At 34.1% G+C, this 16,569-nt stretch overlaps 1 protein-coding gene across 2 annotated transcripts in view; it reads left to right on the plus strand.

Annotated features, from left to right (window-relative positions):
• Positions 1-16,569, plus strand: part of LOC132703451 (octopamine receptor 1-like) — a 96,467-nt gene that overhangs the window by 50,769 nt on the left and 29,129 nt on the right. The window contains exon 1 of one of the 2 annotated variants that reach the window (XM_060672712.1): positions 15,287-15,519. The exons of the other annotated variant lie outside the window; for it this stretch is intronic. The gene's annotated coding sequence lies outside the window, so the exon portion shown is untranslated. Of the gene's footprint in view, positions 1-15,286; positions 15,520-16,569 lie in introns of those variants that run through there. 2 annotated transcript variants of the gene reach the window in all.

The raw sequence follows: 16,569 nt of genomic DNA on the forward strand, positions 1-16,569 counted from the left end.
TTTTTGTAATAAAATTAAAAGAAATAACTGGATTGAAATAAATGTAAACGAAACGAATTTCCGCTCACATAAAAATCTGAATAGAAATGATTGCGATGAGGATACCTTATTTCGGAAAAGCTTTTCATGTCGTATTTATAAATTTTGTAATAACGTGCGTAACTTCGTATACATTATGAAAAGTTTCGGCTTTTAATTTTCTTTGTACGAGTTCTATAAAACTCGGCGCTCGGATCTGAAAACAGAAATTCTTGTTTTCCGTTACACAATTAAGTGATTTTTCAACGGAGCTTAAGTTTCAACAGCCCCGAGATTGTTTTCAGTGTCACGTTCATATTGTAAAAGATTCACGTAAAAAATTGTATTAGCAAAATTATTTTTTTATCTTTTTTATATTGTAAATCATCGTTCTGACCCCTCTGGTAGTTAAAACGTCACTAATGAGGAAAACCTAAAGATTGCTGGAAATTGGTTAACTCTGAAAAAAATCACAGAAAAGCGAATCCGATAAACGACAACCTTAAACTAAATGATTTTAAGGGGTTTTTAGCTCAGTCGCTAGAAATGTAGCGAAGTTATTACCAGATTCATCAAACCATCAAATTGATTACCTGTGTAAATTACCATAAAAACAATAGAGTTTTTTTTTATCTATAGTTACTGTAGATTTTGGGCCAAGGACTCCAGTTGTGACTTCTTCTATTATATTAGAGTGTCGCTTTGATATTCAAACCACTGAACTCTCTCAAAATTAATTGTGCCTAATCTGCCAGATGGGCCAGTTCTGTCCCTTATTCTTCCTCCTTGACCTAGGTTGGCGACATATACTTGGTTTTTAGTGACATTGACACCCATTTTTTTATATTCTTTTTCTAGTTTAATAAACTGTTCTTATATTTTATGATGCTTCTTCCTATTACATCACTGTTATTGGTAGAAGCAAGCAGTAACCTGGTCCGATCTGCTGTAAACATCTGCACATCACCTGTACTGCCCTTTCCAGAACATCCACTACCACCACACAACACACCTACATTTTCTGATTAGGAGTATAAGCTGCTGGGAAATTGTTGGTATGACAAGTTCAACTCACTTAATGTCTATATAGAGCTTGTGCCGCTCTTGGTTAAATTTCCGGGTCTTCCCCAGCATTCGTCTAATCGTAAATATCTGATGTATAGCAAACCTGTACCTTATTGATGATCACAACCGGCTAAAACTTTACAAGTGTTCGCATTTCATCCAGTCTACCCTCTTAAAAAGTGGTATTATAAGACACTTCTCGGATAGTTGTTCTTCTCTGAAGATGCATTCAATCGATTTATGTATTTTCTGGTATTATAATGGGTGTTTTTTTTTCGATGTATAGAACTTTAAGTTGGCATTGCTGTTCAAGATGGCGACCGATTTAACAGCTGTCAAGTGTCAGTTTGGTTTGGCAATTCATCATGAATAGACTCACGCCTGGACAACGCTTGCAAATGGGGCCAAAACGAGATTGCCGTTGTTCCCGATTTTCATAAGCGAATTTTGTTTAGCGATGGAGCGCACTTCCGGTTGAATGGCTACGTCAACAAACAAAACTGCGGTATTTGGAGCGAAGCTAATCCTCAAGTGTACGTCGAAACACCGTTACATCCAGAAAAACTGACTGTTTGGTGCGCTTTATGAACTGGTGGAATCATCAGTCCGTACTTCTTCAAAAACGATGATGGCCAGAACGTTACAGTCAATGGTGGTCGGTATAGAGCTATGATTACTAACTCTTTCATTCTTGAATTGAATAACCATGATGTCCAGGAGATGTGGTTTCAACAAGACGGCGCAACATGTCACACAGCTCGTGCCACAATCGATTTATTGAAAGACACGTTTGGTGACCGCCTAATTTCACGTTTTGGACCTGTGAATTGGCCTCCAAGATAATTCATCGTTGTTTTATTGCAACTTGAAGTTCTATACATCGAGAAAAGACACCCCTTATAATTCTCCTCCATCTTTAAAACATTCAACTTTGTTTGGTGCTTTGTTGTTCTTAATTTTGTTCATCGCCCGTTATAGAATTCTAGAACATTATAACCCAAATAATTTCCACTTTCTAGAGTTTCCGCAGATGTAGTTTTCTTTGGCGATACGACGGCCGAGAAGATATGTCTAAGACGTAGGCTTATCTCCGATAAAAAGTAATTCCGGTATTAAGCGAGACATAAACATTAGCATCGATTCTCGTTTTATGAGCGGTCGTAACGTTTAACCCTCGAGCGACATTTAACTGGCCCATTAAACTCGGCGATAGACAAATGGGCATCGTTCGAATGCGCGCCAATCCCAGTGATGGGATACAAATTCACCTCGGTTCGATCAAATCGTGTCAAAGGCGTCCGAAGTCGATTTAATCAGAACTATCGGAAGAGACATTTATTAATACTATTAGCAAATTGTCTTTAAGATGCGAAGCTGCAAATGCGGTGTGTGATGTAACCCTTCCAGTATTGAAAAACGCAGTGTTTCCGTTATTGGCAGTGAATCGTTATCAAAATTAATATGAATGTTAGGTTTTCTCTATAAATGGGACTGGAATATGTATGTCAACAACCACAGATATTGAGTAAGTTTTTAAAAAAATAAAAATTTTATAAAAATTGTATCTTTAGACGAAACGTAGATATGTTCCAATGCAAGTGGTTCGAAAGGTTGTCGAGATGAGTTTGTAAAAAGTGGGGACACTCTATAACTTTTAAACATATAATACGGTGTAAGCGTTAAAGTTTGCACCATATGGCAACTATGTCTATTTTAAGATAATTTTGTGAAAAAAAATATACACCTAGTTAAAAATGGAAAAAAGTTACAAAAACATTTAAAAAGATTTTTTCTTCCAAATGGTACACATACATTTTATAAGTATACATCTTATAAATACATTTAGGATGAGTTTATAAAAATTTACAGGGGTGGTCTAATTCTTTCTTATTTTGCTCCACAGACCGCGACTCGACTGTACAGGATTTGGTCCACTTCCGATCCCCAAATGCAAATGTTCTCTTTTACCTTTTTAATTTGAAATAAGTCCCGATTTCTTTTAATCAAATTCATACTGGATCCAGTTTTCTAAATAAAAATTGTCGTTATCTTGGTAGCGGATCGTAGCAGATAAATGTTATATTTTCGTGGTCGTAATACTCCAGCAATTATATCGAGATTATTGGTAAAGCGAATCCTGTCGAATATCAAATTTTGTAAATACAAAAACTTAGATGTTGATATATTTTTACCTAATTTGTTCATTTTATTATTATATTTCTGATAAAAAAAAACGATTTATTTGTGTAAAAATTTCAAAAAACCATTTATTAACATTACGCAATCATATAACAAAAATATTTAATGAAGTCAACATTTTATATTAGATTTTTTTATATTTCATTCCAATTGTATTCAAAATTTAACGCATAAGATATCTCTCACTCAAAATTATATTAAAATGATAATAAATGATTGTGCGAATTTAATTCTAAAAATATAAAGAAAATATTTTGGTTTATGTCTCTGACATTATACTGTGCTTGTGTACTACTATAATAGGGTAAATCGTAAATATGTACTACTATAAATTAATAGTACTAAATATATAAATATTTTTTCCATAACTGATCTCAGCTAAATGAAAGTTGAGCCTAATGATACAGGGTGTTCCAATTGCCATGGACTACTATCGTTATTTTGGTAACTATAAGAACTGCGAAGTTGGTCAAATTACGAAATTAAAAAATCCCAAATTGAAGAACATCAAAAATACAAAAAAAAGTTCCTTACGAATTTTTTGTATACATTATACTTTTTGAGATTTCGAAAAACTCCGTAGTTCGGACAAAATAATTTTTTTCTTAATGTGGTACCAGATTTTTGATATACCCCAAAAACTGTACATTTTATCTCATTTGACCAACCTTGTGGTTCTTATAGTTACCCTATATAATACAGTGTAAGCGTTAAAGTTTGCACTATTTGGCAACTATGTCTAAGATAAGTTTGAGGAAAAAAATTGCAAGCTCTGTTACTCTTTTAACTGTTCTGTAATATTTGGAATAAGTCCCGATTTCTTTTAATCAAATTCCTACTGGATCCAGTTTTATAAATAAAAATTGCCGTTATTATCTTGGTAGCGGATCGAAGTAGACAAATGTTATATTTTCGTGAATACTCCAGCAATTATATTGAGATTATTGGTAAATCGAATCCTGTCGAATATCAAATTTTGTAAATACGAAAACATAGATGTTGATATATTTTTACCTAATTTGTTAATTTCATTATTATATTTCCGATAAGAAAGACGACTTATTTGTGTAAAAATTTCAAAAAACCATTAATCGACAAAGTCGACATTTTATATTATATTTTTTTATATTCGCTTTTCATTGGCGTTCCAATTAAATAGTAGTAAAATTTATAATTAGACACACTTATAGCCAAAATTATATTAAAATGATTATAAATTGACCTCTTTCTAAATAATTGTGCCAGTTTAATTCTAAAAATATAAAGAAAATTTGTTGGTCTATGTCTCTGTTCCTCTGTGGGTGAGTGCGTACGCTTTGGTGATATTTATGTGCTTTGATAGAATGTTTATGTTCATTCTACTCATCTCTCTATGTTAGCAACCCTTGACCATCTAATGTCTGAAGGGTGGAGGTATTTTTATGAATTGCCGTATTGTTTTCTTGGGATGTTCAAAAGAATCTTTAATCATCCGTAAGCCCATTCTCCTTGGTGTCCTCTGTTAGCTTTTAAACCATCCATAAAAGCAGTGTCTCCATTAGCTCCTCCACTTTACGGAACCACGAACCAAGGCAAAAAAACAACCATTACCTTATAACAAAACATTAAACAGCAAAAAACGTTAGTTGGGTTAGAATCTATGTCGGTTATTTCTTCACTTGCGTTTGCCTAATATCATCCGATTCAAAACGATCAAGCACCAATTCCATCTTTTTGAATCCTCGACTCGATATTTGAACGAGGTTATATTTAGACATCCTACCTAAGGAGATTACGAGCAAACATAATATCCGAGTTGACTCTCAGACTTCGGATATTTCATGTAAACAACCCCACAACATTTCAAACGTTTTTTTTTTTGTGCAACGTCTTATATTACGTTCGATTTCACGTCGAGTATAAAATCGTTACGACGCGAAAAGTTCGAAAGTTATTTTGGTTTTCTCACGGCAAAGGAAAGATTTCAATACGGCTACAACTTGATGTGTATTGGTAGCCCAGAATTTGATTTTTCGATTGGGTTCGGATATGTTCGCCTCAGTTTAAAATTGAAATTTTTCTTTAGTGGTGGAAACAATTTAAGGTGTTCTGCAATTCTTTGTTCATTGCAATTGTTTGTACAAATAAGTCCGCACAATATCCAGCGATTCTACGAAAGTTTTCAAAAACTCCTAATTTTGCTGCTAGACATATAGAGGCCCTGACTATGCTAATAGCACAGGAATATATCAATATGCGCATGCGTAAGATTTGAAATTTCGTTTTTTAACCCATGGCCTGATTACAAACTCTGACGTTCGACCCATAAGGCCTTGCGGCTTTCAACAACCAATATGGCCGCTGGCAGGCCGTCAATGTTTGAAATTTGAATTTTCAGGAATTAAGGTGTGAAAAGCGTTGTTAAGTTAAAAAAATTAGTGACAAGTGCAAAGTTAATATTATGCTGAATTACAGCATACGGATCGACGTCTTTAGCATAATTCTGTAAGGCGTTTTGGCTCTTTAAGCCCTATAGTTACGATACCAGCTATTTTTTCCCGAATTTGTGCCCATAAAAATAAAAACAAACTGTTTGTTTTTATCAACTTATTTATTTAACCTCCATTGAAAATGTAAATAAAGTCGAATTCACGAAAAGTGACTCTAAAAGTGTAAATATAACTTTGAGGTAAAGTCTGTTCATAGATATAAGAAAGTGACCAACTGATACGAATTAAGGAAAGACCGGGGCAAGCTGTCAGAATGAAATATGGCCGAATAAGTGCGTACTTTGCTTAGAATTTAATTATTTGGGGTTTTGTTAGGAAAGATACTAAACAGTATTTATTTATTTACGTATGTATTGATATTTAGATCCAAAATAAAATTATAAATTATTTTTATTACTTACTGAAATTACTTAAAATTATTCACATAACATATCAGTATCACTATCGCTATCATCGCCTGTTCTAATAATTATTTGTTCTAGATTATTTGCAATATGTTTGATTGTTCGGCTTTTTATATATGTTCACAGAATTTGCCCAACTTTGTGGAGGAATGTTAAAAACTACGGTTTCTATAAGTTTGAGGACATTGGAGTTAACACGGGGAAAACATAGTTACGACTAATGGCAGATTTCAGTTGGTGCCAAACATGTTCAATGGGATTAAATATACAGTGGTAAGGCGGAAGCCTTAAAACTGTATGCCCTAGATTTTTTGCATAATTATCACCGACGTATTCCTTTTGTAGGTTCAATTAATTGCTTTTTGGTATAATCTTTGGAAAATAAATGTGGTTATTATACATGTAGTTTTGGATTGTTGCTTTTGTGTCATATAAGCAAGCGGTTTTAGTAAACTGTCTACTGTGATAACTTGCATTGTCCATTACAATGACTCTATTAGGAGGAATGTTTGGAACTAGTTTGTTTTTAAACCAACTTTGAAATGAATCAGCGGTGGTGTCTTCATGGTAATCCATAGAAGAATCTTTAATATGTTTCGCAGACAGAGAAAGTCCATTTGGAATCCAACCATCTTTAGAGCCAGCATGCAAAATAGTTATTCTTTTACCTCTTTTCGATGGCGCGTTTGTTTTACACTTATCAGTTGAGTCAACCTAACCCTTTTCCGGGGTATCATAACTGTCGATCCAGGTAAATAATTTAAATCCTAATTTTTTCTAGATATTCCAGTCGCCATTTCCGAATTCTAAAAGGTTCAATTAAAACTTACCTTTTGTCATTTTTTTTAACATTTAACACCGGTTTCATCTATTTCAAGCCACCTAGTTAAGATATCTAATGTAGGCACGCTTTGTTCCTCGTATAACTGGTAAATTTTACGCCGTATTACTTCTTGATCACATTCATCTACACTCGAGCAAATGTCAGCATCGCTTCTCCTTTTCCATGCTGAAATGGGATTATTCATAATTTTCCATACAGTTGATGTTGATGGAATTTTTGTCAACGTTTCTTCTAAAGATGGTTGCTTGCTGGCACCACGTTTATAACTTCCTTAGTCTCAGTCTAAGTCTCAATAGAATCATAGAACAGACCATACTAGATAAAAATGTTCAACAGGCATCTCATATAGCCAGAACGCTCATTCTTTCATCGCAAGTCTAGTAATTGCAGAAAGTTTCGCCTCCCAAATATATAATTATGAAAATTACTAATGGCCAATTTCGTTAAAAAACTGTAATTATCGGAAAATGTAACCAAGAAAATTAAAAACTAATATAAAACAGGTTAATAAACAATTAGCCCTAAATGTAACAGGATTAACATTACCAAATCCTAAAAAGTGTAGGTTATTCTCTCAAATCTTAAAAAATATTTTTTTAAGCTGCAATTTTTAAATGCTAAAAATACATATAAATACGTTGACGACATCTTTCATTTCACAAAAACGTAGCAAAGTGTCGCGTGCACCGCCACTCTCTATCTTCAAAAATAACTACAAGGAGTAACACAGCTTCGTATACTCCACTGTTGCCGTCCCCACAAATTCTATCTTCCATATTGCTTCGCGATAGGGTCACTGTTCAGTTTCGGTCAAGCTCTGAAGAAGGCAACAAGATGATTGGCGAAACGTTGCAAAGTTCGACTCAGCACAAACCGACGCAAGAGGAATCCAAAAGTTTTGTAAAAAGTATTGTGCATTTTATTATCTACAAAAGAAAATATTTTGGTTAAACAATTTTTTCGTAACTTTTTGTGATCTCTGCAGTGCAGCAGCGCATACGCACCAGTGGCCCCTGGGTCAATCGGAACGAGCAGCGCTAAGTATTGCTTTCAATAAAGTTTCCCGGCATCGGCATGCCGTGATAAGGTAGGAGAATAGAGTAGCCGAGGAGCGAGAATGCAGTTTGTTATTCATCGCGGCCGTCGATCATTTAAACTAGAATTACCGAGTCTGGTACACCATTTAAGCCCCAATTTACGACTCGTTGTGGAATTAACGGCACCGAACAAAATACTAAACAATTTATTATAAACGGTGCTTCATAATCCCCGAGTGTTTATTTCATATTGGGTTCGCGTGCTGACCTGATTATAGCGGATGATTTTCGTACAATGCCTATCGATGACTAATCGAGAACCAATCTGCGCGATTCGTTTTTGTTTTCGGAGATATTTCCCACGTCCTGAATCTTGACGTTTGTCAATTCTGACGGTCATGTCAGTGAATGTATTCGTGTTGTTTTGTGAAAATGTACCCAAAAACTAATGGTCGTAGAAAAAGTATGGTTTGCAACACGTTCGGTAACATATTTTTTTGCATAATATACTATTTTCTACTCCCTTCTCTAAAATACCTAATTATACACCGATGCGAGAAGCGTCGCTTTACCACGTCAGTGTCGTTTCCCACGAATCCGAGCCACTTCGGACATTTCCGGGATTTTAGCGCAGGTCTGATATTCTGTTGAAAAGAATATGCAAGAATAGGAGATAATTATTAATTACACGTATGTTAAGCCGTATAGAGTTTAAAAATCTGAGTTTTTAGAAAACAACAACCTGATTTTCAATCAGCACTAGTAAGTGATGTCAGGTGTAATGAGGAATAGACAAACGGGACTCGTATTTTGAGTAAAGCGTTTGATACTTTGAGTCATAATCTATTTGTAAAATGGAAATATTTTGATTTCTCAAGTAATTTCTTAAATCGTATAAAAGACATTCTAACAGGTAGATACAGATACAAAAAGTGCAACAACAACAACAAGTTGGTTAAGCAAGGTATTCCACAGGGGCCAGTCATTTCAATAATTCTCTTTTATTTTCTTTTATATGTGTCTTATATGAATCAGATGAGCCAGTTAGCTGTCAATCTGTACCGGTTTCTGGCCAAGGTAAACTGCTATTTATCTCAACTTTTAAATAAAACTTTAAGTTGTTCGCCCTGTGATTGCAAACTCTATCGCTATTCCATGAGCCGTAAAGTTTCCGACATTATTGCGGCAATATTCCAACGGAGCCTCCTCGTTAAGGGCGGCGGCGGGGGGCGCAATCAGCCCGGCGTACAAGTATCAGGTGTATTTCTTGTACTAACTACGCGAATTGCATATTACGTTGTGTCGTCTAAACCCCTTTTAATGACGTCGGGCGAATTTAAAGGATGACGCTTGCGAAATTGTCCCGATTAATCGGCGTTGGAAGTAATCAACAATTTTGACAGGAGACCGGCTTGAAAGGCACCCGGTGATCGATTCTCTCTCTGCATCTCTGTCTGAAAATAATTTACAGAGACGCCCGACGTTGAATTTGGTTACCATTTGGGTTACTCTTATGTAAGTTAATAATAATAATAATATACAATTTATTTGTCAAAAAAAAAAAAAAACAGTACAATCTCATGAATTGCACAACAGATCAAATTCTTACAAGAATGAATCGCTCTCTATTATAAAAAGGTTTTAGTGGTACAAAAGTTATTTCTGAAATAACGATGGTCTATAACGAAGAGCAACGTAAGTTAAGTTATTTCTTCTTCTTTAGGAATATGGAAGAAGATAAGCCGGTTTACCTGACATATCTGTTTTTGTGAATAATATGTATGGAACTATTATCCACAAAAACAGATAATACGACGACGGTAAGATGTGTTATAGACAAAAAGCATACAAGAGTTTTGCAATTTTTCTATTGACATTTTGGCTTGCAATGCACACACGCCACATCTGCGTAGTCAAACAGTGCAAGAACTGAGGCGTTGCAGAAAAGATATTTTTGTTTTGGATTTAAAAAGTGCTTTAATCTGTAAATCTTCTTAAGACGTATTTAAGTTTCTTTTAAATTGAAAAAATGATAGAGAATCGTCAAAAGTCAAACCTACATATTTTGAACTGTAAATGCAACTGCAAATGTAATATTTACAAACTGCCTGCTACTATATATACCGAATAATAATATTAAAACCTTAATTAATGTTGTTGTGAGAATTTAAGTTTAATAATGGAGAGGTATTTAAATCTAATTGATCGTTAAGCAATACATTTCAATGTCTCATTTTGTTAATCTCCATGGCTTCCAATAAATTAAATTTTCTACTTTTTGTGACTATTTAAAATATCAAAATTGTCGTTAAAAATGTGTTTTTCTGTGTTTAAGTGTGTAGCATAATTAGATTCTAGACTATTGTTTTTAAACTCTTTTTTATGTTCGTTAATGCATTTCTTGAAGGATCTACCTGTTTGTCCAATATAAATTTTAGGACAAGATCCGCATTTCAACCTGTAGACACCTCATTTTATTGTTTTTTTTTAAATTTTCCTATTGTATTATTAATTCTGAAAGCTATTTTTAAACCACATTTTGACATTTGACATTTTGACATTTTGACATTTGTTTTTTGTTTATAGTTTTATCGATAATAGACGGATTGTAGCCGTTGTTCAGTGCAATTTGTTTAATGATATTAAGTTCTTTGTTGTAATTTTCTTTTGAGAGTGGCGTATTAAGAAGTGTGTGTATAAAAGAGTGAAATGCAGCCATTTTGTGCGTATAACGGTGATTTTGAACTGTTGTGCATGACTGTGTCCGTCTGTGAAGGTTTATGGTAAATCTAATTTGTTTTGAGTTTTCCTAATAGTTAAGTCTAAAAAATTAATCAATCTCTATAGTGAATCATACAATGAGTTAATGTAATTTAAAAAGAATTCAATTGTCTGCCCGTTGCAACAAAGCAAGCAAACCTTCCTTAGAGATGTAAATCTGTCCATTAAATTCAAAATAATTTTGGTCTAAAGATACTAGTAAGCAATCTGATAAATCTTGTTTCACCAATGGGTTAACTTGTTTCCGAGTGAGGGTGAAATCTACTAAATCTATCACATCCATAGGTGGAATACTGGGAAATAGGTTTTGTACATCAAAAGACAACAGTGTTGCGTCAGAAGGGATTTTGATATCTTTAATTTTGTTGATTATTTCAAAATATTTTTTTATTGCAAATTTTGGTTTAAAATCTGTGTGAAACTTTGTCGTCGTTGTCGTGTTGTCGAATTGTCATGTAAAAACATATAATTTCGTGAAAATCTGCACTTATAGTTCTTATTCATTTTGATAAATCGATTTTCATCAAGTAAAAACCACCTCAGCTGGAAGAAGTGCGTTTGTTTTTTGTAAACATCTAGATGAAGCTTACAATTAACCTAAAACACCTTTTGAAATTGAAAATGCCCCCCAAAAATGGAAAAAAAAATTCTTAGCTTGCGACGTCTTTAAGAAAACAATTATTACAGATCATAACCTCGAAAACACGGGTCTTCTTGAAAAATGAAAAAGTTACTGTTTTATAGCATCCTTTGGGTTTCATAGACGTCTGTAACAAGCTGTAATGCTAATAGTTTTCTTATAAAACTATGATTAGGTGCCTACCTTTAAGTAGTAACTTATACGTGCACAGTCCCTATCTACGGGTTGGTCTTTGAGCAGCCTCTGGTGGAAGAAAGGTTCATCTAGCACGCCCTCCGCGGCGAACTGAAACAGATCCAGGGCTTTGTAGTTCTCCGTGCTGCTTAGAAACGATAAGGCCAATAGGAAACGATCTGAAATACCAAACGGTGGAACAATGTTAACTTTGTAGTACGGACCAGCTAGGCAGAGGCCGGGATAGAAGTTGGGAGGGTACGGATTGGCTTTTTTGTTTTATCTGTTATACTCACGAGTGGCAGTGTTGCAATCGCACCAACCGTTTAAGATCCTCACGTACTCCTGCAACCACACGTGTTGCCCGCTGCTTATCAACCACTCCGCTAAAACGGTGCCACTTTTCAAAGGCCACCTACCTTGGATTAAAGAAACTGTCGACGGTCGAACAATAAGAACTTTCTCCACTTCAAACCAAACGTTAATTCAAAATTTAATAGCCCGAACTATCGACTAATTAGAAGGGATTTTGATATCTTTAATTTTGTCGACTAATTGAAAAGAATTTTTTATTGCAAATTTTGGTTTAAAATCTGTATGGAACTTTAAAATATTTACTCTTTGCTATAGTCTTTTGATATACAAAACCTATTAAACCATTGGTGAAACAAGATTTATTAGATTGCTTAATAGTATCTTTAGACCAAAATTATTTTGAATTTAATGGACAGATTTACATCTCTAAGGAAGGTTTGATTATGGAAAACCCACTTAGTCCTTTGTTAGCCGAGATTTTTATGGATAATTTTTAAAATATCATACTAGTACCTTTTACTTACCTTTAAGTAAAAGTTTTCTATGGTGGTATAGATACGTGGATGATGTCTTTGTTTGCTTTGTTGGAACGGACAGACAATTGAATTCTTTTTTAAATTACATAAACTCATTACATAATCGTATAAAATTCACTATCGAGATTGAACAGGATAACTCTATTAATTTTTTAGGCTTAACTATTACAAAAGCGCACAACAAATTAGATTTTTCAATTTACCATAAACCCTCACACAAGGACAGAGTCATACATAACAGCTCAAATCACCCTTATAAACAAAAAATGGCTGCATTTCACTCTTTTATACACAGACTTCTTAATACGCCACTCTCAACAGAAAATTACAACAAAGAACTTAATATCATTAGACAAATTGCACTGAACAACGGCTACAATCCGTCCATTATAGATAAAATTTTAAATAAAAAACAAATCCGGACAACAGTAAACTCTTGAAATGCGGATCTTGTCTTAAAATGTATATTGGACAAACTGGTAGATAATTGAAGAAACGCATTAACGAACATAAAAGAGCGTTTAAAAACAATACTTTAGATTCTAATTATGCTACACACTTAAACACAGAAAAACACATTTTTGAACTTTTACTTCTTATTTATTTAGACACAATAATCTTTATCTCTTTCTCACCTGAACGGATCGTATTAAACTAAGACGTATTAGGTGAGGCAAATAACTCGGAAAACTCATCTCAGGGGCCTGCTATTCCGCGAACAGGCGTGATAAATATTACGATCTCGAAGACTTTCCAGGCAGCCCGCTTCTCCATAAACGTCTGCGAAAATTACTGTTTCCCAAGTTTCCTCGTCACCAGTCCCTGCAGATAACACGATTCATTTGTTTCAATAACGCGGCGATCATTTTCCGACGTGTTTCCGCGATTGGAAAACTTTCGGACCATCGCCGCCATAAACGTCAGGGAACCACAGTATAGAAATTTTCAGTCTTAAGCTGACATGTAACTACTTATTATTATTTTTGTTGTTTTTCGACAGATGACAAGGCCATTTCTAGGAAATATCGTCCCTTTTTAAATTTTTCCCTAATCTTTCGAAGAAATTTCATGCTAATTTCTATTTCTCTAGATAAAGACTGATATTTAATTGCAATTTAATTTTTAAAAATAAAATATGCGTGCTGATACATAATAATAACCTATTTTCTATATAAATAAAAAAAATAAAATAAATATGACAAAAAATTGTCTTTTGCCAAAAGTATTTCAAAAATAAATTTTTATGGTGTCATCAATATTGTTTCTGTGCTCCATGATTGTATTGCAAATATGAATTATCATGAAATACAAATGTAAGCAGAAATTTTAATACCGCAAGTGGGCTATGACCGCTTCATTAATACCAGCTGTCACGTTAATGGCTGATGTTATCGACAAATGTCAAACATTTTTCAAAGTCGGATGTGATTTTTGTAGTGTTTTGGTGTTTTTTTATATTATATTGTTAATATGTTTAGGCTTTATAATACATTAAAATTGTCTTCAGCGTCAATTTTATCCATTTTCATCAAGTTTGGTTCTCTTAGAGTATTAAACAATCTGGTAAGATATGAACGCAAATTATTTATTATCTGATAAGTATGTAAAGTTGTTCTATTATCGTTAAATAGTTAAAATCGATGCGAAATAGTTTTTCGTAAGAAAAACTGTAAAAGAAAGATTTAATAACCGACAACAAACTGCTACAAACACTTCAAGAATACAAATTATTTCTGGTGACATACAGAACTTTCCTTTCTCGCCCACAGTCTATTTTATATCACGGTCGTGAGTATATAAAGGAGTTTCCTTTTATTCCGTTGTGTATATTTTAATACAGTTATTATAAAAATCTGGCAGTGACGAAAATGAATAAGAAGAATGCTGATAATGTTTTTTATTTTATTTTCGAAAATAATAATTTCGCTTATCTTTAATTAATTTAAACGTAATAATCATAAATTTAATAATTATTATTAATAAAAAACTGAAATCATATCTTTCTATAGGCATAAAGCAGTCTGTTAATAATATTATTTAATGTTTTTGAAGCACCCTGTACCGTGCGTTCAATTTATCTTGATAACAATTTAATGGGTTGTAACATTTTAGAGATATCAAGGCAAACAGAAAAACAAAATGCAGGGTTAGCAGCCAAGTGACACTTTAAGATTACATTACATTTAAGATTACATAATCTTTTTTTAAATGGTACACCCTGTATGTTATATATTTGTTTAATAGAATATCTTATTCCGATTACAATGATACAACATGCTTTATGTTTTAATCCACTAGATTTTGACAAATCGGAAAAAATAGGAAATTTTTATATAATCTCAAAGAGTGCCCTGGATCGGCAACAACGACAAGACACACAAAAAAAAATTAAATAGTGCTGTATGTGGGCACCATTTGTATGATGTCTTGCATTTAGTAACGTTTCCGGATTGTCTCTTAACTGATTGATTGCTTCTGAAATTCTTTGCCGAAGTTCCACGTATTTTTTTTGGCGTATCGTCGTTAGTGATGGGATTTTTTTAGTTTTCTCTTTAGATCTCTCTTTTGCGTATAACTTTTGGTCGCATTTTACGTATTTTCCTAGACACGTTAACTCAGGACCACCCTATATATCTAAGCGTACGCTGTCGGCTTAGTATCGATCTCACGCGAAATACGCGGAACAGAGATTATCATTTATTAACCGTAATTAAAGGTTATCTTTTGGGCGCGTTGACATTTTTTGCCCGAATCGGGATATAAACTATTTACGCTCCGATTCGAGCGATAATACCCAATTTTAGCGATCGTTCGCTTCTAGTTAATCGGTTTTTACGAGAAATCACAGAGTAGCGGTGCACAAATTTGTCATCTGCAGCCAGTTTTTACAACGAAGTGTGCCATGGAACCAGACGCCAGTCGAACGACGAAATAATTGACCCAGACGCAATCGAAGTTGGCGTCCGCCACAGACTACGGCGCACGTTGGGGCCAAAAGGCTGTTACACGGAAAATAGGTATTGAGATGTTCAATATGCAGTGCGCCGTGATTGGTATTTACGGAAAACAGTACGCGAGATTATTGCGAAAGAAATAACAATTAGCCGTTTAATAACTAAATTCGTTACTGATTACACGGAATAGAAAGAATATGGGTTAAGTTTTTTTATCTTCCGTGCTCTTCTTCCTTGTAAAAAGTGATATTTAGTGGAGCCGGGTGTCATTTTACATTTTAATACTTTAAAGGTATTTTTTCTACCCGCATGAATTTTTATGGTTTTTGCAATTTTTATATTGCCAAGACCAATTATCCTTATCCTTATTATCCTCTTAAATGCCTTTGGGAAATTTTTGTGTTTATTCCGTTGCTTGCATGACATATCCAATATTACATCTCTCTGTGACTAACGTACATAGTTAAAAAGAGATAACCATAGCAGAACCGATCGGAACGATTAAACGAATATGTTTAATAGCAACTAGTAAATATTTTGTTTGAATGGTACGAAATTTAGTATCTAATTCGATAATCTGTTATTATTATTATTAAAACAGCCTCTTTTAACTCAACCTCGTCGTTAAACCGCCGTCCACATAAGTCCTTTTTCAAATATTCCAAACAAATAATAATCGCTGCGGGCCATATCTGGACTATGTTGGAACCCACACTCTACAATGGCAGCTTGTGCAACACAGGACAGGACAGGTGCATTATCGTACAAAAGACGCACGCCTCTGGTCAGTTTTCCTCGACGTTTTACACGTATGCAGTCTCGCAACTTATGCAATAATGTTGCGTAATATTTACCATTGACAGCGGTATTAGTTTCTTAAAAATATATCAAAAGAATTCCTTTACAATCCCAAAAGATCGTGCCTGATGGTCCGAGAAAATAAAATTTTAAAAATTTTTCTCTGGTCATGGATCAGGGAAAATCGTCGCTCGTATGTCATTGCCGTCCTTTTGTTTGCCACAAGCTCTCGGAGATAAACCGGTATGAAAAATTCCCTCGTTTACGCTTATACCGCGGAATGGGCGAAAATTTCGGGAAAAAAAATGCTCGAAG

The sequence above is a fragment of the Cylas formicarius genome, unplaced genomic scaffold (genome assembly GCF_029955315.1).
Source record: "Cylas formicarius isolate icCylForm1 unplaced genomic scaffold, icCylForm1.1 PGA_scaffold_6__28_contigs__length_40554024, whole genome shotgun sequence".
NCBI lineage: Eukaryota > Metazoa > Arthropoda > Insecta > Coleoptera > Brentidae > Cylas > Cylas formicarius.